Here is a 25,569-nt window from a genome sequence, read left to right as displayed (position 1 = left end):
AAAGTATATTTTTTCACCTGGAAGTCTTTCAGCATTTAGTATACTGATAATACATTTGCAAGTATGTGCAAGGTAGAAAGTAATATAGCAAAGTAATGATAAAGTAACTTGACTATTAACTGCAAAGTATGCTTTTTTAGTAATTGGAATAAGCCAAAACTATAATTAAGCATATTATTAGCACAGTAAGAATATATTAAAAGTATAAAACTTATATATTTATAAGACAATAACAAATAATTATTAATGTACTTATAATACAAAGTACACTTTAATTTTACCAATTAAGCAAATATTAGTACATATAAAGCCATATGCTTAAACAAAATATACTTTAAGTTGTTCCACTTTAGCACATAAAAGTAAACTAAATACACTTCAAGTTGAGCTTTTCTACAATTTTATTACAATTAAAATACATTTAGTACAAAATGAGTTGTTCCAAAATAGCATGCTTCAAGTTAACTAATCATGAACACACTTGAAGTATAATGATGATTAGTGTGGTTTCAAGTACACAAAAGCATGCTAAATTTTAGTAGACTCAGCACATTTATTTTTCAGCTGGGATGCCATGCTATTAATACTTTAGCTAGTAAACTGACATTTACTTGGTCTAATTGCCCAACAGCAGCTCGCTGAGAGGAATTGCATTTCCTGCTGTGGATTTATAAATGCATGCCATGTTAGGGACTGTCTCCTCTGCTCACTTCTCTTGCCTTTGGGAGGAGGACGCTGGATGTGGTGCGATATCATTGTCTGCAGGGGCAAATGTATAGTCTGTGATTACAGGGCAGAACACTGGAAAAGGCTCTAGAGATTTATGATCAGAAATAAACTGCATCTGTATGAAAGCGTTTCAAAGTGAAACAGTCCCGCAGTTTAAATCTGTGTCTGTGATCGCTTTTTTCACCTCTTTAAACCACCTTGTTACCTCCCACCCTATGTGGGTAACATTGGGGGCGGCTGTGGCTCAGTGGTAGAGCGGTCGCCTGCCACTCGGAAGGTTGGTGGTTCAATCTCTGGCCCTGCAATCCCATGTCGAAGTGTCCATGGGCAAGACACCACTGAACCCAGAGTTACCCCCGATGCTGCGCATCGGAGTGTAAATGCGTGTGAATGTTTATCTGATGAGCAGGTGGCACCTTGTATGGCAGCCTCAGCCACAGTGTATGAATGGGTGTGAATGGTGAATGGTTTCTGTACTATGTAAAAGTGCTTTGAGTAGTCGTTAAGACTAGAAAAGCTAGAAAACTAGAAAGCTTTATAACTTACAATTTCGTAGGCAACAGCAACTCCACATGTCAACTCAAGTGCCTGAGTGAGCAGAGAGACAGTCCCGACCCGCAGCCTCAAAGCCTGAAGCTCGCAGACCATGGGATTCACTCAAACTCACGAGCCCTCGATGACTCGTGAGTTGTTGGTCATTCATGAGTTGTCGATGACTGATGAGTTGTTAATGACTCATGAGTTCTCGCGGGAGTCAGTAAATCCCGCAAATCAGTCGCATCAGCCGGCTACGTTGTTATGAGTGGATCTGATTCAGACGAGCGGGCATAGCGAGTGAGTGCAGCCTAGTGATGTGACAACCGGCTCTTTTACGCGAGTCGGTTCAACCGGACGGTTGTTGGTTGGCGAACCGAGTCTATAGATTCGGTCAACGGTTCACGTGCCTGCGGCTGCGGCATCCGGCTACTCCCGGTCTCGGCAGTAGCCGGGTGCCCGCCCGGTCTGCTCGTGACAGCCTGTAACATTCACTTCTCTAACATTTAACTTAACATAACTAAGATAACATGTGTATTTGTATGTGATGCACTTCCCAATCAATAATGTGTGAATTTCCGAACACAATCACCTAAGATGCATCAGAAACAAGGCTTGGTTAATAACTCAAACTTGCCGAGAACCGTTAGACAAACCGTTTGCTTATATAGCCTACTCGAGCGGTTGTTAACGGTTACATTCGGTCTCGGCTCTCGGCAGTGCAGACTCTCGGCAGTAGCCGGGTGCGGTCTCTACTCTCTTAACAACTCTTTCGGTCCAATGAATCGTGCTGCTCAAGGTAGCCCATTTCCTGATTGATTCTACCACCACTCCAGTGGAGGCGCTAATGAGGTAAAAAACAGGAGTGAGTCGGTTCATTGGCACTCGATTCTCCCGGCTCAGTGACACGAATCGGGTTAATAACCGGCTCTTCGGTCAGTTCGTCATCACTAGTGCAGCCTCTCTTTGAGCTCAGGGTAAAGCAAATCAACAAAAGCCATTCTTTCACTTCTGAAATACCATACAACGTTCTGCACGTAGCCTAGCTAGGCCTACTGTAGGTCTGGTGTATAAATGTATTATGTTAAATGCAATTAGGTTGAGCAGACAGTCCGAAACATTACAAGCTCGCCTCGGCTCGGCTCGCAGACAGCTCACGAGTTGTCGACAACTCCCGCGAATCAGATGAATCAGCCGGCTACGTTGTCATGAGTGGATCTGATTCAGACGAGCGAGCATAGCGAGTGAGTGCAGCCCGTGCAGCCTTTCCTCGAGCTCAGGGTAAAGCAAATCAACAACAAAAGCCATTCTTTCACTTCTGAAATAACATACAAAGTTATGCACGTAGCCTAGCTAGGCCTACTGTAGGTTTGGTGTATAAATGTAATATATTAAAATGCAATTAGGTCGAGCAGACAGTCCGAAACATTGTAAGCTCGCCTCGCCGACAACTCATGTTTTTTTTTTTTGTCTTCACAAAACTTTATTATTAAGTACAGATACACATACACATTGAAAACATTAAAACATTAAATGCATACATACAGTACATACATGAAAAAGGGGCGCATCGAATTTATATTAAAGAGGTTGTAAATCATTGTAAATGTTCAGTGTCCAGATGGCTTTCTTATTTGTCAGTCCTATTAAAGTTACAAAATATAATTCCATTATATTCATTATATTGTCATTTTTAAATGAATATTCGGTTTTCTTTCAGACCATTTACATTTATGGATATAACGTTTTCCAAATAAAATTAAAAGATTCTAAATGAAAATCTGGCATTTTATCCAAATCAAAAGCTTGCCTTGGATGTAGCATACAATACTGACTCAAGTGATTCAAGTGACTCGCACAACCCGGATTAGTTTAGTGAGTGACTCAGAATAACCTGAGTCCTAAAAAGGAATCGAGTTTGCCAGGCCTATCCAGAATGGAGTGAAGTTTGCAAGCACAAAACCAGAAGAAGGCTTCCTGAAAGTGGTTATATTTTAAGTGCCTTTGAAATTAGAAAAATGTGGGACTGCAGGATGGTTATTGCAGAGATTACGGAAGCATTCAAGGACAGAATTCCTGAGGATTTCAGGTATTGTTGAAATATTCTGAATATTCATGGATTAATTGACACATAATTGTTGTAAAATTTTATTTGTTCTTGTTTTTCCATTTTTTTTTCCAGTATTGAACTTTTGATGCCATGTTGAAATAAATTGGTTTCACCGAAGTTGCGCGAAGGACAAGAACTGAATGGCTTTATGATTCACAAAGTATTCAGATCAAAGGCTGTGTACATTAGACCATAAACCATCCTTCCAGTTCCTGTAAGCTTTAAAGATATAATAATTGTAAAGCAGAGCTTTTTGCTCAGTTTGGAGCACACAGTTTTTATGGTTTGGTCAATTTGTTTAGCCCCTTTATTTTTTGATTGATTTTTTGATTACATTTTTGTCATTTACTTTTCCCTTTTTGTGTTTGTTTTGTTTAAGTTTAACAGTTCAGATTCAGAGGACAGTTGTGTAGAAGTTGACACATCATCAGCGAATGACCATACAGCTACCACTGCCAATCAGACCAACAACTTTATGACTACAAGGTCTAGGGGAGCCCAACTTGCATCAACACAGCAGGTTTCTAGGTATCCTTTCACAAGGAGAGCCAGAGCGAACCAGCCCTCTGTATTACAGCAAGGGTCCAGTGACACCATGACCAGAGTGAACCAGCCCTCTGCATCACAGCAAGGGTCCAGTGACACCATGACCAGACCGAACTAGCATGTGGAAAATGTTGCCACAGTTAACCAGACTCAATCAGCCAGCAATGACGACTATGCAACCTACCTTTCGATCATGGGTTCCATCTCAGATTAGTCTTCTGATGACAAGGAATTAAGCCAAGCTATCATGGCCAGTCTCGAGAGTCATGTGTAAGTGACTGGGTAGTACGACATTGTTAAATGTTAGAGTAGATGTAATGAGTTAACAACTTCAAGCTATTCTGCAGCAATTGAAGTAAATTAAGTTTTGAAAGTTGATGCAAAAAAATTCCTACAGGCATCACCAACCTGTATTGATTCATTAAACTCTCTGTCTTTATAGTGCTAGTACAGATAACCCTCTAAAGCTACAATATTGCCCTGCAGAAAAAGGAAATAGTACTATATGATGGCAAGAAAAAGGCAATTGTCAAGGTTTGGTGTTTTTTGCCCCCAACAGCACCTTCCAGGCAGCGCGGCAATAGTTATGTTTAGGGTTAAGGTTAGGGTTAGCTGCCTGGAAGGCGCCATTGGAGGCAAAAAACACCATAGAGCATTTGGGTCATTATGTTGTTGTATGATCAAGCTGCCCAACTGGTCTCTATTTTTATTAATTGCCTTTTTCTTGTGGTTATACGGATATTGTTAAGGAATTAGTTGGCATTGATAGTTAAAAACAACAAAACGCCACACACGGGGCACGAACCCGAGTCTCCTGAGTGAAAGTCCGGTGTTTTACCCATCCGCCACCCCAACCACCGTCCTTATGCAGCAATTTCCCATTACATACCACTCGCTAAATCTCATTCAACTGCGGCTCTCCCCAGTATGTTACACAAATACGCCGAAGGGTGCCTTTTTCATCGCATCAGACGCTGAAGGACACTGCCCAAACGTACTTATTTTATGAGTTCGGAATGAGAACGGGTTGGTGGCATCAACTGTTAAACAAGGAGGAGGAAGCATGATGGTCTGGGGCTGTTTTGCTGGATCCAGGGTCGGTGATTGGTACAGAGTGAAAGGCACCCTGAACTAAAACGGCTACCACAGCATTTTGCAGCACCATGCAGTACCCTCTGAAGTACCCTCTGAATTGCTCTAAGCTGGTTTAAATCCTATTTCTCTGACCGATCTCAATTTGTTAATGTTAACAATAAATCCTCCAGGTACGTTAAAGTTAGCCATGGCATTCCACAAGGCTCAGTGCCAATTCTATTCTCCTTATTACGTCCAGGCTGGACTATTGTAATTCCCTACTGTCAGGTTGCTCAAATAAGTCCCTTAAGACTCTCCAGCTGATCCAGAATGCTGCAGCGCGTGTTCTCACAAGAACTAAGAGAAGAGATCATATTTCACCTGTATTAGCTTCTCTGCACTGGCTTCCTGTAAAATCCAGGATTGAGTTTAAAGTCCTTCTCTTGACCTACAAAGCTCTAAATGGTCTAGCACCATCATATCTAGAAGAGCTCCTAATACCCTATTGTCCCACTAAAGCACTGTGCTCCCAGAATGCAGAGTTACTGGTGGTACCTAGAGTCTCTAAAAGTAGAATGGGAGCCAGAGCCTTCAGTTATCAGGCTCCTCTCCTATGTAACCAGCTCCCGATCTGGGTTCGGGGGGCAGAAACTGTAATCGCTTTCAAGAATGAACTTAAAACTCTTCTATTTGATAAAGCTTATAGTTAGGGAGTGAGGAGTTGCAGTGCTCACCTAACTGGCCCACCTGCTTCTCTTCATAATTGTTAGATTAATAATATATAACAAAGTAGAGGGAGGCAGGCCAGCCAAGCCCGATTCGGCAGGGGGAGAGTTCTGAGCCCGAAAAAGCTACCTCTCCTTATGACCTGTCTCTCTTAGTTATGCTGTTATAGTTCTAGACTGCCGGGGGACTTCCTTCCTTTGACACACTGAGCTGCTCTCTCCTCTCCCTTTCTATTACTATTACTATTTGTGTGTATCCCGTCCCAGAAATGCTTGTTACTAATCCTAGCTTCTGGGGAGTTTACTCCCCGGAGTCCTTATGTTTTTTCCCCCAGCGTATTTCCTTGGAGAACGTTGGCACCAAGATCCTGGTTCCAGCTGTCGCCGTGGTCCTGCTGAGCTCAGCGGTGCCCTGCAATGTCATGTTGCATCCTGCTGAACCCTGCAGCTTTCCGCTACATCCATCCATGCTCTGCTGGGCCACGCTACATCCTGTAACGCCCTGCAGCGCCCTGATATGACATGATCTACTACAACTACCATTGAAGTCACTGTTCCATTATTAATGTGACTACTATTGCCACTGTTCATCACATCCCCAACCGGCTCGTCAGACACCGCCTACCAAGAGCCTGGGTCTGTCCGAGGTTTCTTCCCAAGAGGGAGTTTTTCCTCGCCACTGTCGCACTGCTTGCTCTTGAGGGACTTATTGTAATTGTTGGGGCTTTGTAAATTATAGAGTGTGGTCTAGACCTACTCTATCTGTAAAGTGTCTCGAGATAACCTATGTTATGATTTGATACTATAAATAAAATTGAATTGAATATATGCTTTCTCTTGGTAATATTATTAGGAAACACTCAATTAACTTTCACTGTTATGCAGATGACACCCAATTATACTTATCAATCAAGCCAGATGAAACCAGTCAGTTAGCTAAACTTCAAGTATGCATTAAAGATATAAAATCATGGATGGCCTACAATTTTCTGATGTTAAACTCAAAACTGAAATTATTGTGCTGGGCCCTAAACACCTCCAAACCTCATTATCTGAAGATATAATTACTCTGGATGGCATTGCCCTGGCCTCCAGCACTACTGTCAGAAATCTAGGAGTTTAAAACAAACCTCTAGAACAGCTTTTTTCACCTTCGTAACATTGCTAAAATTAGGAACATCCTGTCTCAAAACGATGCTGAAAAACTAGTCCATGCATTTGTTACTTCCAGGCTGGACTATTGTAATTCCGTATTATCAGGATGCTCAAATAAAACCCTTAAGACTCTCCAGCTGATCCAGAATGCTGCAGCGCGTGTTCTGACATAAACTAAGAAAAGGGATCATATTTCTCCTGTAAAATCCAGGATTGACTTTAAAATCCTTCTTCTGACCTACAAAGCTCTAAATGGTCAAGCACCTTCATATCTTGAGGAGCTCTTAGTACCTTATTGTCCCACTAGAGCACTGCGCTCCCAGAATGCAGAGTTACTTGTGGTTCCTAGAGTCTCTAAAAGTAGAATGGGAGCCAGAGCCTTCAGCTATCAGGCTCCTCTCTTGTGAAACCAGCTCCCAATCTGGGTTCGGGGGGCAGACACCGTCACCACATTTAAGACTAAACTGAAAACTCTCCTCTTTGATAAAGCTTATAGTTAAGGAGTGAGGAGTTGCAGTGTATGCCTAGACCGGTGGGGCAGGGTGTATAGCTGCAGACACAGCACCCCTGCTTTTCTCTGCTTCTCTTTATAGTCATCAGATTTACCTATCATATAATCAATAATATAGTGAGAGTAGAGGGAGGCAGGCCAGTACAGCCCAATCCAGTTGGGGAGAGTTCTAGCCCGACCAGGCACCTCACTTTAACCTGCCTTTAACCTGCCTCTCTTAGTCTAGTTTATGTGCATCCTGTCTCAGAAATGCTTGTTTACTCCCCGGAGTCCTTATGTTTCTTCTTCGCCCAGAACATAGCCTCGGATTAGGGTGACACCAAGATCTGGGTCTTGGGTGAAGCTGTCGCTGCACCCTACACCCTACTACACCCTACTACGCTCTGCGATTCCCTGCAATTTCCAGCTACGTTCTGCTGCGTCCTGCCACGTGCACTGCGTCCACACATGCTCTGCTGTGCCACGCTAACCCGGTAACGCCCTGTTGTGCCCGGGTATGACATGAACTACTACGACTACCATTGTAGTCACTGTTCCATTATCTTTATTGTGACTATTATGCTACTGTTCATCATAACCCCAACCGGCACCGTCAGACACCGCCTACCAAAAGTCTGGGACTGCCGAGGGAGTTTCTCCTCGCCACTGTCGCAATAGCTACTGCTTGCTCTTGGGGGAATTATTGGAATTGTTGGGGCTTTGTAAATTATAGAGCGTGGTCTAGACCTACTCTATCTGTAAAGTGTCTCGAGATAACTCTTGTTATTATGATTTGATACTATAAATAAAATTGAATTGAATTGAATTGAATTGAAAATTGAATTGAATCTGGTATGTGCCTAGTTGGTCAGGTGTTCATCCTACAGCAAGATAATGACCCAAAACATAAGACCAAGCTATGCCAGAACTACCTTAGCAAAAAAGAACAAGATGGTGAGCTTAAAAACATGGAGTGGCCAGCACAGTCACCAGACTTAAACCCCATTGAGCTGGTTTGGGATGAACTGGACAGAAAAGTGAAAACAAAGCAACCTACAAGTGCCACACATTTATGGGAACTTCTGCAACAGAGTTGGGAAGAACATTCTGAAGAATATTTGATTTCCAATGTAGAAATAATGCCACAAGTGGGTTCAGCTGTTATATCTGCCAAAGGGGGCTACTTTGATGAGTCAAAAATTTTGAATACATTTTGGTTTATAAATTGATTCCATGATTTCTTTTTTAACTTAAATTGTTCATTTATTCTATTCTTTCATTTCAGAGTACAATAAGACATTGAACTGCATGAATTTCAATAATGCGGCGTAATAAAACTTTTGACCGGTAGTGTACATTATCATTCTTTCTCAGACGGAGTCATCTTGTCTCACATAAATCTTCAGACTGCATCATGCACACATCACTATACTAACTTACACATTCAATCATCATCTCACACACACACACACACACACACACACACACACACACACACACACACACACACACACAAACACAGATACACACACACACAGACTATCTTGCATACAGATAAATAGAAAGTATGATGGTGTATGTGTGAGGGTGGGCTGGTGTCTGTAAGTGAAAATGGTAGTGTTTATAAGCATATATGTGAGAGTATAATGGTATATATGTGAGGTTATGGTGTTGTATGATACCAAGTATGAATGATCGCCTCTACGGCCTCTCATAGATTGTGACACTGACTGTTGTTACTTACTTGGTCTTTATCAACTGTGTGTGGGTGGGTGTGTGCGTGCTGTGCTGCATTAGATCAAAGATGTGGAAATGCTTGTTATTGACAGAAATTTAGAGGTTCCATCACCCTCAACAGTTACATATAATCTACACACAGTATATCCATCATACTACATCACAGTATATCCAGCATATTACACCACAGTATACAACATCACAGTATATCCATCATACTACATAGCAGTATCGAACCTCAGATTGAAGAGGAACAATGTGGATTCCGTCCTGGTCGTGGAACAATGGACCAGATTTTCACTCTCGCAAGGATCCTGGAGGGAGCCTGGGAGTATGCCCATCTGGTCTACGTGTGTTTCGTGGATTTGGAGAAGGTGTATGACCAGGTCCCCCGGGAGATACTGTGGGAGGTGCTGCGGGAGTATGGGGTGAGGGGGTCTCTTCTCAGGGGCCATCCAATCTCTGTACGACCAAAGTAAGCGCTAAGGTTCTCGGCAGAAAGTCGGACTCGTTTCAGGTGAGGGTTGGCCTCCGCCAGGCTGCGCTTTGTCACCAATCCTGTTTGTAATATTTATGGACAGGATATCAAGGCGTAGTTGGGGTGGGGAGGGGTTGCAGTTCGGTGTGCTGGGGATCTCATCGCTGCTCTTTGCAGATGATGTGGTCCTGATGGCATCATCAGCCTGTGACCTTCAGCACTCAATGGATCGGTTCGCAGCCGAGTGTGAAGCGGCTGGAATGAGGATCAGTACCTCTAAATCTGAGGCCATGGTTCTCAGCAGGAAACCAATGGAGCGCCAACTCCAGGTAGGGAATGAGTCCTTACCCCAAGTGAAGGAGTTCAAATACCTTGGTGTCTTGTTCGCGAGTGAGGGGACAATGGAGCGGGAGATTGGTCGGAGAATCGGCGCATCGGGTGCAGTATTACATTCAATTTATCACACCGTTGTGACGAAAAGAGAGCTGAGCCAGAAGGCAAAGCTCTCGATCTACCGGTCAGTTTTCGTTCCTACCCTCACAATTTCTAGCAGCCTTCGGGCTGAACAGGAAGTCACAGAAACACTCACATCCTGTTAGGTCTGATTCCAATTTAATACAATTTTATCAGACCATATATCAGCTAGTACACAGTCTCCAGTGGTTTTTATTATGACAGAGTAGCTGTCGAAATGCTCTACATGCGATCTGTTGCCAATGTTAATAGACAACATACTGTGGATGATCTGTAATCTGACTTCTAAACGTAAGTATCAGCCACACTACATGTGTTCGTTGCAGAATAAGCCTTTAAATGAAATGGCACATGGCAATTCAAATCCCTCCAATTCAAAAACAATAAAAAGTTTATATGAAACGTCATCATGTTGAGTTGATTAAGAACCAATCAGCTGTTAGATCAGCTGAGAGCGTTTCCCAGCATACCCTGGGTCCACCTGGGTCTAGCAGTCGGTGAAAAGCAACTGCATTGCCTGCCTCTCAAAACTGCGACCGCCTTGATCCCGTGAGGTTATCGTTGCCAATGTGTGCATGACGTCCGAGCAAGTCGGGACGAAGTCGTACACAATCTAACCGGCATGCATTGGGCAGCAATCGCCGGTGATCGATTCTGCACCGGCCTGGCTCATGTCGAACGGGCCTACTGTTCCATTTATTTAAAAATAGACGATAAAGCAGGTGATGCTTTAGGGGTGTGGCTACGTCAACCTGTTAATCAGGACAGAGGCTTAGCAATGCTAACCATGGCACTGTGTACATTAAAAAAGCTGTGAAATTGTTTGAAGTGTTGTCTATGTTTCTATGTTGAACTTTGACCCTCTCACTGTGTGTTTTCCTTTCATCAAATAAGAACATTTTTGTTGCCTAAAGATGTCTTGTGCCAACCAAGCTAGCCAGCTACCACTAGCGTTAGCTGTAACTTAAGGGAAAGTTTGCAGATTTTCTGTACTTCCATACATGCATGTCCATGTTTACCAGCAGGTAAATCTCCACTGGATGACTCTATAGAAGGGTTGTTGGCAGTCCACAAGCCAATGGGTAATGTCATTGCTGCTACGTCCACTAATCTTACAGTCAAGCACCAAAAATGCTGGACCCTTCATTTTCCCTTTTATTAGCCTTCCGCTGCCTGATAAATGCCCAAGTTTTTCAAAGACCATGCCAAAGCTTGTAACGCAGGCTTTCCATTATATGTTTTGTAGTCTCCAAGCCCGAGCTAAGATAACCCTGATGACATCAAAGGGGAACCAATATTAGGTATTAGGTATTGAGGAGTACTACAACAAAAGTAAGTAAGTAAAATGTATTCACGAAGAGCTTTTTACAGATGAAATCCCAAAGTGCTTTACAATGACATAAAAACACATACATATTGCATATTAAAAACATTATACACAATTAAAATTACATAAAAAACAAAAAAAGTGCAGACAGGTCAGCTGAACACCTGTCTAAAAAGGTGGGTTTTTAACTGATGTTGAAAGAATCCACACATACAGCAGTCCATAACGGTGGAGGCAGAACATTCCAAAGTCTTTTTGACAGTATGGCAGAGCACAGCCAGCAGTGTTGAGGGAAAAACTTATGAACAAGAAATATTTGTAACATACCCACAGATGGTGAAACACAAATTTCAAATTTTGTCAGGCAATCAGTGGGACTTGACTCCCTGGTGCAGTGTCCATGCCACTGTGGGCTTCAGGAGTCTTTTTCTTCTTGATGCGTTTCCTTATTTCTCTGCCTCTATTAATTCTAAACAGGATATAAAAAATGCCCGAAACAATGAAGATGACGAAAATGCCACAAAACATGGCTGGCACATGTATTGACATGGCTTCACCTGGCAAGAAAAAAATAATACTTATATAACGTGGATTAAATCAAATTTGTCCTGTATGTGCAAACAAAACTTTCAGTTTATATAAATGGATAATGATTCACACAAACACTCACTCACATAAAAAAATAAAAACATTTAAAATACTTTAAGGCACCAGAAGCTACTCACCATCATGGGTGCTGTTGGAATCCTCCATGCGCTCACCGTTGCCAAGCTGGATAAGTTGTACTTCTATAGGAGATGATGTAGCCCGACCGCAGTCTGTGTGTATGTTAGCGGTGTAATTTTCATTTGTCGTGACATTTGAGATGGTGAGCGACATATAAGTCTCATTATCCCATTCACAGTTGTATTGCATCAAGCCACATGGTATGCTGCCATGGGCGTTATTCCAGGAATAACTTAAACATTTACAGAGGTTTGAATTAACTATATATATTATAGTGCAGTTTAGTGTCGCCATTTCTCCAGCTTTAACTTCCACTGTTTCGTTGCACTTCATTGTCACTGCTGGATGGAAAAAGGGGCAATAAATGATGTGATTTCCTTTTTTTATTACTTCATTATTTATTAACAATATACAACATATTTGTTTCTGGTTAAAATCAATATGAAATACCTTGATCTGATGAGGCTCTGTTTTGTACAAAACTGGCAGCATAGAGCAGAGTCAGATACAACCAGAGGGAGGACATCTTGGAAGTCTTCAGAAACTAAAAGAAGGGAGGAAAAAAAGATATAGGGATATTTTAGAGTTTCTCTTGATTGCTAAGATACAATTCTTGAAACCCTCACCCCACCTTTTCTCAAAACTGTCAACACAAAAACCAAATTCTCAAACTATATTCACAAAACACCTGACTCAGCTGGCAAAATCAAACAATGCTCTCAGATCAGACACACAGACAGTCAATAACTAAATTAAAGTAATGCTCAGTAAAATTACTGAGCATTCATTAGACATTACCTCAAAACAATTCGAGAACACTGTCCAGGGCATGTAGTTACAGGGGAAAAAATGTGTTTACTGTAATTTATGTAGTACAGTAACACACATTTTGCAATGAAAACAGAAAGTCACAACTTGTACAGTGCACTGCAAGTAGTCCAAGTACTACAATATTGAATGTCTATATATTACTGTACTGTAGGCACTTGTAGAACAATACAGAAGCCCAATTGCAAAAGGCCAAAGAACAAAGAAAACGAAATGAAAGCAAATGACTACACTAAAATGTATTGCTCCTGTGCACTTTGAACTGGCTTATATTCTCTAGGATTGGTTTGATCACCTCAGTAGAGATATGTGTGTACAATTTTGAGTCGTGTGTAAACAATGACAACTGGGTTTAGGCCGCTGAGCATTTGGATCACAGAATGGGGTTTAATAGCGTTTTAGCAATTCAGAAAAACTGTAATGGAGGGCCCCTGTACTGTCTCTCAGCAAGGCTTACCTAATGTCATACTGAGCTAAAGATCGTGGAAACTGTCAGGTAAATAACTTTTAGATTGGTGTATTTTAATCCGCCTGTCTTTATTGTAATATTTGTTCAAATAACCTAAAATATTCTTAAGTTCTTAATGTTCTAATTTAAAGTGCTCATATTTTGGGCATTTTCAGGTTCACAATTGTATTTAGAGGTTGTACCAGAATAGGTTTGTATGGTTTAATAAAAAAAACACCATATTTGTTGTACTGCACATTGCTGCAGCTCCTCTTTTCACCCTGTGTGTTGAGCTCTCCGTTTTAGCTACAGAGTGAGACATCTCACTTCTGTTCCATCTTTGTTGGGAGTCGCACATGCTTAGTACCTAGGTAAGGACTACTAGCCAGTCAGAAGCAGAGTATGAGGGCATGCCACGCTAGCAGCTAGGCGAGCATTATAACGTGTGTTACAAAGTGACCACGTTTGTCTCTGAAGTAAAGGCTGGACTACAATAGAGCTGTTTGGAGCAGTTTGTGAACAGTGTTTTCTGTTGGAGATGGTAAGTACCTTTGGGGTGGACTTTGGGCTTTTTCACTTCGTAAACCTATTACATGCACAAAAAATATACATAACACAATAAAGAAAAGGGAATAAGCCAAAAAGCATAATATGAGCACTTTAAATGAGTTTATGACATTTTACAAACATGTCACCTTGCTTCCTTGCACCTTTCTGATAAAAATATTTATTTTTTGGGTCATATGCTTATCTGCGTTCATCTGGGAGGTAGACTGATCTGGCTGACTTTGTTTTGCACTTTACAGATAAGGTCATTCTGGAAATTGAACAAAGATAATAGACACAGAATTTTTTTTTAAGTGCTGACAGAGCAGAAACAAAATGACAGCCTCACTGAAAGAAAAGCCTTCAATGAATTATGACAAAACTGTCCCAGCTCCTCCACACATCTGAGTCATGGATTCCTCATAAAGCAACACAGTCTCCCTCCCTACTCGTCAAATGTCTGACGCATGGCCAAGGACCCCTGGCGTTAACTTTTAATGTGGGGGTCCGTCAGATAGACATTCGGATATAGATGAAAGAAAAAACATCCTCCCCCCCTTAAGTCGAAATCTGTGACAGTTTTATTATTGGTATTTTTAGCCCAATAACAGCTGTTTTAATCAACATTTATTCACAAGATCTTATCATGGTTTATATGTATTTCTTTTAATGTTATTATTTCGGTCTATTTCGGCCAAGGAACTGGGTTGCTTTTTGAATTATTTATATTTTCATAAACTATAAAGCTACATCTATCACCATTTATTTAGATGTTATCATGGTATTCATTTCTTTATTTTAATAATATTATTTCGGTCTTATTGCTGATGACCAATCCACTGATTATATATATGTACATTGAAGCGATACTGTCGTTAAAGACCCGCTGATCACTGTCCGAATCTGTGAATGAATGCCCACATTGCATTGTGGGATATTCATTGGGCTTTCAATGCGTCTAGCTCGGATCATATCGTAATGTTCTGTATTACAGCATACTGTTATATTTCACCGGTAATAAGACCGAAATAATATTATTCAAATAAATAAAATAATACCATAACATATAAATAAATGTTGACAGATGTAGCATTATAGTTTTAAAAATATCAATAAACAAAAAAGCAAACCAGCTTCCCTGTCCGAAATGAACCGAAATAACAACATTAAAAGAAATACATATAAACCATGATAAGATCTCTTGAATAAATGTTGATTAAAACAGCTGTTATTGGGCTAAAAATACCAATATACCGATTACAGATATACAGATTTTGAGTTAAATGGGGTGTGTTTTTTCTTTCTTCTATATCCTACGGTGAGGTATTAACATGAATGTCTATCTGACGGACCCCCCACATTGAAAAATAACGCAACAGGTACCCCTCTTTCATTGAAACTTAACGTCAGGGGTCCTTGGCCATGCGTCAGACATTTGATGAGTAGGGAGTGAGACTGTGTTGCATAAAGGCATCCGTTTCCAGTTAGTAACAGACCGCTTTAATCCTGCCTTCCTGCCTATATATATTTTTTAACAATATCATTTATTGATTTTCATTGAAGTACATTACATTACCACCTTTGTTAAACAAGTGGAGGTTTGGGCGCCTTGTTAGCACACCTGGTAGAGCGTGCGCCCATATATAGAGGTTTACTCCTCGACACAGCAGCTGCGGGTTCGACGCGGCCCTTTGCTGCATGTCATTCTCCCTCTCTCTCCTCTTTCATGTATGCAGCTGTCCTATACAAATAAAGGCCTAAAAATGCCCTCCTACTCCCCAAAAAAAAATAAAAAAACACAAGTGGACATTCCAAGGATGGATGTTATTGAGATGTGGCCTGGACTTTGTTCTTTGCACATTATTTAAGGATATATGATTCACTCGTCAATATGTGATTACCAGTCTCGGTCTGACACAAGACCAGAGGTGGAAAGTAAGTGACAGTTTTATAGGGCTGCAACTAACTTTTATTTTCATAGTCGATTCATATGTTGATTATTTTCCTGTTTAATTGATTAGTTGTTTGGTCTATAAAAAAAATAAAAGAAACGCAGATCACTGTTTTCCAAAACCCAAGATGATGTTCTCAAATGTCTTGTTTTATCCACAACTTAAAGATGTTCATTTTACTGTCACAGAGGAGTGAAGAAACTAGAACATATTCACATTTAGGAAGCTAGCAGAAAAAGCAGAGCATTCCTTTTCTTTTGTTATGAAAAATGACTCAAACCAATGAATGGGTTATCAAAATAATTTATTATTTACTACCGATTCATTTTTGTAGCTTTATAGGAAGTCTGCAGTGGGTGATCCCATGAAGGAATGAGCACTTTTAAACAGAGCTGAGAAAAAAAACTACATTATGTATAATGAGCAAATTAGTAGCCAAAAGGCTAAATTATATTTCAATTAAAAGGTGAGATCATTTAGACTCACACCGATGAATCGATTAATACAACAAGACAACTAATCGATTCATCTTTGCAGAACTACAATTTGAAGGTGTTGAAATCAGATTTTACACATACGTATTAAAAACATTATACACAATTAAAATGACATTAAAAAAACCTAAAAAGTGCAGACAGGTCAGCTGAACACCTGTCTAAAAAGGTTTTTTAACTGATGTTTAATAGAATCCACAGATCCAGCAGTCCGTAAGGGTGGAGGCAGAGCATTCCAAAGTCTTGGTGCAATGAATGCCTCTTTAATAAAAAATAAATAAATCATTATTTGTACATTGATTAATCTATACAAAGACCTCAAAGAATTCTGAAAAATATGACAGTATTGCAGAACACAGCCAGCAGTGTTGAAGAAAAAACTTGCTTCCTTGCACCTTTCTGATAAAAAATATTGTTTGGGTTATATGCTTATCTGCGTCTCTCTCACTTTTTTTGCACTTCACGGATGAGGTCATTCTCAGCCCAGACCGGATGATGTTTGATTACAGAGCAGTTTGGAAAAGGACCAATTTAACCATTCTTTTACCGATATTTCATTGTCATTGTTTGGTAACGTTTTTTTTATTGAAGCCCAAATTTGTCCTGCATTAAAGGTGCTATAAGCGATGTTGGGTGACGGCACTTGACGTTCAAAGTATTTTCAAACAAAACAAGACTAGCTCGCCCCTCTCTCCTCATCCCGTCCCCTCTCCCTCCCTTCCGTGCTTCTGCGCACTAACCTCCAACCCCAAATCCTTGTTGTCAGTTATTGGCTGGAATACTGTTTGTTATGTTTGGTGGCAGGGCTGCCGATTGCTATAGGCGAACTAGGCGATTGCCGAGGGCGTCAAACGTGTTGGGGGCGCCGTATCACCCTTAGGTCTACTTCTCATTAATAATAGAATTAGAATGACAAACGAAATAAAACGTGTTTATTAAATATGATCATCTTAGGGCGCCCACTCACACTGCATGAAAAGTGGGATTTTCATCCCCGTAAACGGCCGGAAATCTCCATAATTTTCGGCAGTTGACGACAGTTTACAGCCTGTGCCACATATTGACGGAAACGAACCATGACGTATGTGGAGAGCTCCCGCGGAGGGGCTAAAGCATCTTATATACTAGACGCAGCCCAGCTGGCGCGTGCAAATGTGACGTCATGGGATCGCCGTGACTATTGCTCGCAACACTAGTTGCGCTAATGAGCAAATGCTACCAATGTTGCTCTTTCTACGGACTAGAAGAAGAAGAAAAAGGTAAACAACGGCAGAACTGGCAGCAGCATTGCCGTCAATGCTTCGATTTGATTGGATGACCTACTTCGTCAGATCAAGCTTTTCATTCACCATAAAAGAACTCATCTTAACCCAGTATGTTTACAAGACAGACTTGCAGTCACTCTGAGAGTCCTGGCATCCGGTTGTCGACGAACTCGTTCAGGCCTCCTGTTTCCGCTTTGTGGCGCGCTGCTGAAAAAAAAAAAGAGCCGTGCTCACGCACTATAAATCGGGCGCGCCGGCAGGATATTACGTCATTTTTACGCCACGATGGCGTGCGCCACCTTGGATGAATAATTGTCATATGCACATTTACGGAGGTTACTTCCCCGACAAAAGATGTGTAACCCACTTCAGAGTATGTACACCCTAGGTTTGTAGGAGCTGAGAAGTACAGTAATAACCAAGCAACACAGGTATAGCGTTTTGGAATTTGTAAATTCTTTAGTTCAACAAAATAGTTCAAACACTTTACAACAATTGTGTGCACACTACCTATGGGCACAAATTAAGTTTAGAATAGCATAAAATGTCCTTTTTGAAAACATTCCTTGGGAGTCGTCCTCAAGAATCCCAGAGTTCAATCCAAAATTTGAGTCAGTCAAAGGGAAATAGTCAAAGTCAAGGGTAAATAGTCGAAAAGGAAAATCTTGTTGGTGCCGGTTTGTTAAACTGACATGATCCTACCACAGGCTCCCGGAATGCTGTGGTGGAGGTTCACTGTTCCTTGGAAGGCTCGCCATCTATGGATCAATAGTTCACCTGGTATGATTCAAGGACTGGAGCTTCTGGGACTTCTGCTCGCCTCATGAAAAGACCTGACCTATATATATAGAACAGGTTCAGTCCAGGATCTATGATATCAACTAGTTCTTGAAGTGTTGTACAACATTATATCACTGTTCAGAAAATATCATATAATTCACATGAAGAACAATAGCTATTTTAACTATTAAAGTCAGAATATACCATTTTAACCTTATGTCATTACAATTGAAATGTAATGATAAAAACACATTGTACTAATGAACTTTTCCTTTCTGCTTTTAATCCATTTTTACATAGGATTTTTTAGATTTTGAATCAAAATAAATGAAATAGTTTTAATTGAAAACCATATATATGAACTTCAGCATTTGCTGATTTAACCACTTTAAATAGCTTAAAATGATATTTTATATTCTCTTATATGTAACTTTAACCTTTAGTCACATATATACCACAAAATAAAATGTTACAAGAGCATATTTTTGTAATACATGCCAATTTAGTTGACAATTCTCCCTAAACCATGAAATAAATGTCTTATCATGTTACATTCCTTCAAACAACCGAAAATGTTTGAATAATCACTAACTGGAGCTAGCATGTCCACCTCGTGGTTTTTCCACACACGCAATCATTGAACACTTTAGCTCACCAAGAAAGGATTTCCAGTATGAGAATCCAGGACAGATAAAAGCGATTTCTGGATGGTTCTCCAACTTCTAAAACAAAGTATACAAGTGTTTACATAACGAACTAAATCATATTTAACTATTAGCAAGACAACAGGTCTTCATACCTTTTCTTCTCAATCTTTTTTTTACTCGTGTGAGAACCCGAAGCAATGCTCCATCCGTTTCTAACGATGTCCGTTAACGGAAGTATTTTAGCGCGCTACTTCCGGTTTCCCACAAAATAAAATGTATTTTTCAAAATAAAACCCCCATCACTCATAAACGTAAAGTATAGATAAATAATGATAATAACCGAATACAATTAACTGGTTAACCCCTTTTAGGCGGGTTACAGATGCAAAACATGAGGGAGGAGTAAATGATGCTAGGCTACATGTGTGCTGACTCAGATATAGTTCTGACTCTGGGGAGAACACGTAGACCTGTCCCAGACGACCTGAGAGGTCTGGGTGGCTCACAGTGTAGTAGCAGATCCGAAATCTATCTTGGCCCTAAACCCTTTAGTGATTTATAAACCAGCAAAAGTGTTTTGAAATCAATTCGCTGACGTGGGCTTCTGACGTGCTGACGTGTACGGTAAGCGTATTGTCACTTCCGGTGTTCCCGTGTTCCAAACGCTAGTTTGCTGCTCCAGCAAAAACTTACTCAACTCTGCTTTATTGTTTACATTAGCGGCTATTTGCCTGGATTGCATTTGAATTACAATTGTTTTACTCAAGCACTTATACTTCGCTTCCCTTACAGCGACTGCCTCGCTGATCTTACAGTTGTTAAAACGCTGTTAGCTACTTTAGCTTAGCCATTAGCAATGGCTAATTCCTCTCCCTCTCCTGCTCTCTGTGTCAAATGTTTAGCTATTCCTCTGCCTCCTTTAGTGATAACGATACATGTAATAAATGTAATATATTCGCTGCTCTGGAGGCAAGGCTTAGTGAGTTTGAGGCCCGGCTCCGCATCATGGAATCAAAATCATATGCTTCCGTAGCTAGTGTAAGAATCTAAAAGAGACGTGTTCATTTGATTTCTGAGGAGGAAGGAGAGGCTGGGTCAAATTGAAAGTTAAGCAAAAGGTTTAATGAACAACACGATGAAAACGACAGTCAAAACACAATCAAACATAAAACATGAAACACTGCCAGCAGTGGACTGAAATGACATGCCTCTTCTTCAGGAATTACATCAATCAGTCCTGAAACATGACAAAACAAATACACTGTAAAACAGCGGTCTGACAAACTGCTTCCCCTTGTGGGGTCACCGTTGCAGCCATGTGACATGACAAAACAATACACTGTAAACAGTGGACTTCAACACTAGCCAGCGCCACGTAGCTGAAGCGGGCCAACATACTGTAGCTTCTGTAGCTTCTGCTAGCTGTCCCCCGGCAGACCCCGAGCAGCCGGGCGAGTGGGTGACTGTCCGAGGGAAGCGTAGCGTTAGATCTAAACCAGGGAGAGCACATGATGACGGTCGCTCTAAACCGGAGCATCTTCGCAGTTTCTCCCTACTCAGTGATACACCCGCTGAGAAGCCCATTCTGGTTATTGGGAGCTCTATACTGCGAAGTATAGAGCTATATGTGAAGCTGGCGGCCCCAGCGGCTGCGGTCATATGTGTCCCCGCGCGAGGGCTGATATAGCTAAATCCCATCTAAAGCTGCTGGCTAAAAAGAACCGTAAATACAGTAAGATCATACTTCACGTAGGGGGTAATGGTCGTAAATCGGAGATCACTAAAATTAATGTTGAGTCACTTTGTGCATACGCAAAGAATGTCGGACTCAGTAGTTTTCTCTGGACCCCTGCCAAACCTGACTAGTGATGAAATGTAGGCAGCTATACGTCATCCTTCCACCGCTGGTTGTCGGGGTGGTGCCCAGCTAATGATGTGGGCTATGTGAATAACTGGAGGGCGTTCTGGGGAAAGCCTGGTCTGATTAGGAGAGACGGCATTCATCCCACCTGGGACGGAGCCGCTCTCATATCAAAAAATCTGACTGAGTCTATTATCGGTCATAAACCATGACAACCCAAGTTTGATATTGGTAATCAGAGGTGCAGTGCTACGCGCCCCTCTGTGCTTCCGTTGGAGCAGTCGCCCACTCATAGTCTAATAAGCGCGGTGTCTTTCCCCCAGCTCAGATCGGTTAAATCAAAGGTAAACAAAAGATGCGCTATACTTAACAACCTAATTGGAATTAAAATGACTGCAACGATAGAACAAAATAGGAAAATTAGATGTGGACTATTAAATATTAGATCTCTGTCTTCTAAAGCAGTATTGGTAAACGACTTGATATCAGATAATAAAATTGATTTATTTTGTCTTACTGAAACCTGGCTGGGCCATGAAGAATATGCTAGTCTAAATGAAGCCACTCCTCCCAGTCATATTAATACTCAAATTCCTAGAGGCTCAGGCCGAGGAGGGGGAGTTGCAGCCATCTTTGATTCAAGCCTGTTAATTAATCCTAAACCTAAACTAAATTATAACTCGTTTGAGAGTCTTGTTCTTAATCTTCAACATCCATAATGGAAAACATTATAGCCAATTATATTCGTTGTTATTTACAGAGCTCCAGGTCCGTATTCTGAATTTTAGCTGAATTCTCAGAGTTTTTATCATTTTTAGTCCTTAAATCAGAGGTGTAGGTGATTTTAATATCCATGTGGATTTTGACAATGATAGCCTTAGTACTGCTTTCAACTCATTATTAGATTGTGCACAAGGTGACGCACTGTTTTAACCACACCCACGACGTTGTGCACACTGATATGAAATGAACTACTACGACTACCATTTGAAGTCACTGTTCCATTATTAATGTGACTACTATTGCCACTGTTCATCACATCCCCAACCGGCACCGTCAGACACCGCCTACCAAGAGCCTGGGTCTGTCCGAGGTTTCTTCCCAAGAGGGAGTTTTTCCTCGCCACTGTCGCACTGCTTGCTCTTGATGGAATTACTGTAATTGTTGGGGCTTTGTAAATTATAGAGTGTGGTCTAGACCTACTCTATCTGTAAAGTGTCTCGAGATAACTCGTGTTATGATTTGATACTAAAAATGAAATTGAATTGAATTGAATAATTACAAAAGTCGATCTACAGGAGAATAAATAGATGAAAGCAGTACTGAATGCCTGAGAAGGGGGGGGGGGGCAAAACTCAATCTCACCTAGAGCCAGCCCTGTTTGGTGGTGCTCAACAATACAATCTCAAAGTAGTATAAAACACATAAATCAAGAAAATAATATATCAAAGTGTTGACAGAGCAGAAACAAAACGACGCTCGCTGAAAGAAAACTGTCCCAGCAACTCCATACATCTGAGAAATGGATTCCTCATAAAGGCATCTGTTTCCAGTAAATAACAGACCGCTTTAATCCTGCCTTCCTGCCTATATATTTTTTTAACAATGTATTTTATTGATTTTCATTGCATTATATTACATTACCACCTTTCTTAAACAAGTGGAGGTTTGGGTGCCTGGTTAGCACACCTGGTAGAGTGTGCGCCCATATATAGAGGTTTACTCCTCTATGCAGTGACTGTGGGTTTGACTCTGACCTGTAGCCCTTTGTTGCATGTCATTCCCCCTCTCTTTCCTCTTTCATGTCTTCAGTTGTCCTATACAAATAAAGGCCTAAAAATGCCACCCCCCTCCAGGGATGGAGGTTATTGAGATGTGGCCTGTACTTTGTTTTTTGCACATTATTTAAGGATATATGATTCACTAGTCAATATGTGATTAACAGTCTCTGTCTGACACAAGAGCAGTGGTGGAAAGTTAGTCACAGTTTTATAGGGCTGCAACAAACAATTATTTTAAGATAAGATAAGATATACCTTACTTACTAAATTTTAGGGAAATTTGTTTTGTCCATTCCGCAGCTTTACAAAGACAACATACAATACAGAAAATAAGCATCTCTCAACACATACTCTCATGCAACACCAAACATGCTCTCATATACATTAGACACGTACGTATATAGTAAGCACATTAACTCCTCCTTTCAGTGGCAGTTTTTAATTGAACAACTCTGTCGGTTGCATTCTCCGCAATAATTGTAGCACAGCCCTTGCACAATGAGATATTGCACAACTAACATATTGCCCTACCCCAATAGCCTACGTCATTGTACGATGTTTTCATAGTCAATTCATACGTTGATTATTTTCCTGTTTAATTAATTTGTTGTTTGGTCTATAAAATAAAAATATGCAGATCAGTGTTTTCCAAAACCCAAGATGATATTCTCAAATGTCCACAATGTTTCATCCACAACTTAAAGATGTTCATTTTACTGTCACAGAGGAGTGAAGAAACTAGAACATATTCACTTTTAGGAAGCTGGAATCAGAGCATTCCTTTTCTTTTGTTATTAAAAATGACTCAGAATGGGTTGAATGATTGCATGGGTTATCAAAATAATTGAATAGTAACTACTGATTCATTTTTGTAGCTTTATATGAAGTCTGGAGAAGGTGATGAAGGAATGACCACTTTTAAACAGAGCTGAGAAAAAAACGACATATGTATAAATAGCAAATTAGTAGCCAAAAGGCAAAATTATAATTCAATTAAAAGGTGAGATCATTTAGACTCACACCGATGAATCAATTAATGCTTGACAACTCATTGATTCATCTTTGCAGCTGTACAATACAGATTTTACACACTAAACATATGAAAACCATATAGATTATACCTGACCAGGCATAGGGGCTGCTTTTGATGGGGGTAATGTGAAAATATTGTGGGGTAGCTCAACTAATGCAAACAAATAAAAATAAATTAGGATCAGATCAAAGAAATATAATCACATATTTGTGATAAAAAAAACTCCAAATACAATTAGACATAGGTGTGATGCTAATCGTAAATGTATCACCTCCAACCGGCCTCAGTCAGTTGGATATTAAACCTCAAAGCCATGAGTTGCCAAGAGTGGATACAAACTAGTTATGCAGGCAGAGAAGTGACAGTTTAGATGAAATATTAAATGTAACTTGAACTGTAGTTAAAAGTAGTGAGTACACATTTGAACTAATCAGCCAAAAGTAATGGATACAACTGTTGAAATAAGACCTAAAATAAATTGCTGCTTACATGTTAAAACATCAATATAATAGTCCAATCATTTATCCAATATTAGTATATTTGGTGTATGTACCTTTACTTAAATATTTTGAATGGAGGACTTTTATTTTTTGACTTTTTAAACACATTGTTGTATCGCTACTTTTACTTTAAGTGTAAAATGTAAATTTAAAGTAATCACGTCTTCAACTACAACTAGACTTACTGCAGCCTTTCAGTAAACTCTGCATGTTAACCTATTCGGATCGATTACACCATCACCCATTATAACATGAATGAGCTTTTGAGTGGCTCATTAACTGCTTCAATTGCAGAACAGCAAACAAAACGCACCATGGCGCACACTTATATCAATATAAACAGAAAAAGAGAGGTGCTTACCTCAAGAGTGCTTCTTTCCGATGGGAGAGTTGAATGATTAAATCAAACAGCACTCTGAAAGTAAACTAACTTCCAACCCACATGCCATGCCTGGGGGCATTTTATTGTTGTTGTTGTGAAACATAACTCATTCCTGCAGAGACTGAATGATTAAAGGGAGGAGAAGGAAAAGTGAAAGCGATGAATGAAGAGGTCAAGGACGGGTAAGAATGTTGCTCCCAAACAGGGTCACCGGATTAATATACTGTAAGTATGTATATTTGAGTACCCTACAGATACCCCTCATAAAAACTGAATTTTCGTGAATGTTAATCATTTGTTTGGGAAAAAACAGTACGATATGTATATCACTTTTTTTACACTTTGGAATTGAACATAAGACGTCTTACTGGTGCGGCAGTGTCTGCACTGTAAAAGCAGAGACAGTTGGAGCGGTGCTTTTCCATTAGTGACAACAAACGGAGGTGAGAAGAGGGCCTGCAGCTAAGAATTATTTTCATTGTTGTCATTAGTTTCTCGATTAATGGATTAGTTGTCAGAAAATGTCAATCAGTGTTACCCAAAACCCTAGACTGGGTAAACCCTCAGGCTGGAAACCTGTAAGTTTTATCTATCCTGCTTCCGTTACAAATCTGCGGGGACCAATCACAAACTGGCTTATCCACCTGGCGCGCTATTGTCGGGTTTAACACAATGATGACGGCAAGCAGCTTTTTGTTTACATTCAACATGGTGGCCACCGAAGCGCAGCAACCCGTTGATGCCGCTGTCGCTGCTGTTTTAAAAGATTTCAAAGGCAACTTTTCTCTGAAAACGGAACAGAAACTTGCCCTGGAACAATTCCTACAAAAGAAGGATGTGTTTGCCTTACTACCGACTGCAAAGTACGTCACCAGGATCATTGGTCTGATTGGTTGAAGGACTATCCAATTGTGTACAGAGTCATTTGAACTATGCCCGTGGATCAT

General features: G+C 40.5%; 1 long non-coding RNA gene across 3 annotated transcripts; it reads right to left on the bottom strand.

Moving 5' to 3' along the window:
- Nucleotides 1-10,464: 10,464 nt before the first annotated feature.
- Nucleotides 10,465-24,692, bottom strand: LOC120551317. 3 transcript variants are annotated; one of them, XR_005637858.1, is made up of 6 exons: nt 19,218-19,329; nt 19,074-19,140; nt 18,331-18,476; nt 12,556-12,649; nt 12,105-12,446; nt 10,465-11,936 (listed from the first exon to the last, which is right to left on the bottom strand). It is a non-coding gene; the product is annotated as an uncharacterized LOC120551317 (long non-coding RNA). The 3 variants fall into 3 exon arrangements; XR_005637859.1 differs by lacking the exons at nt 19,074-19,140; nt 19,218-19,329 and adding an exon at nt 24,602-24,636; XR_005637860.1 differs by lacking the exons at nt 18,331-18,476; nt 19,074-19,140; nt 19,218-19,329 and adding an exon at nt 24,602-24,692.
- Between the last annotated feature and the right edge of the window lie 877 nt (nt 24,693-25,569).

The sequence above is a fragment of the Perca fluviatilis genome, chromosome 21 (genome assembly GCF_010015445.1).
Source record: "Perca fluviatilis chromosome 21, GENO_Pfluv_1.0, whole genome shotgun sequence".
Taxonomy (NCBI): domain Eukaryota; kingdom Metazoa; phylum Chordata; class Actinopteri; order Perciformes; family Percidae; genus Perca; species Perca fluviatilis.
The sequence above is the reverse complement of the archived record's forward strand: the minus strand, read 5'-3'. Positions and strand labels throughout refer to the sequence as shown.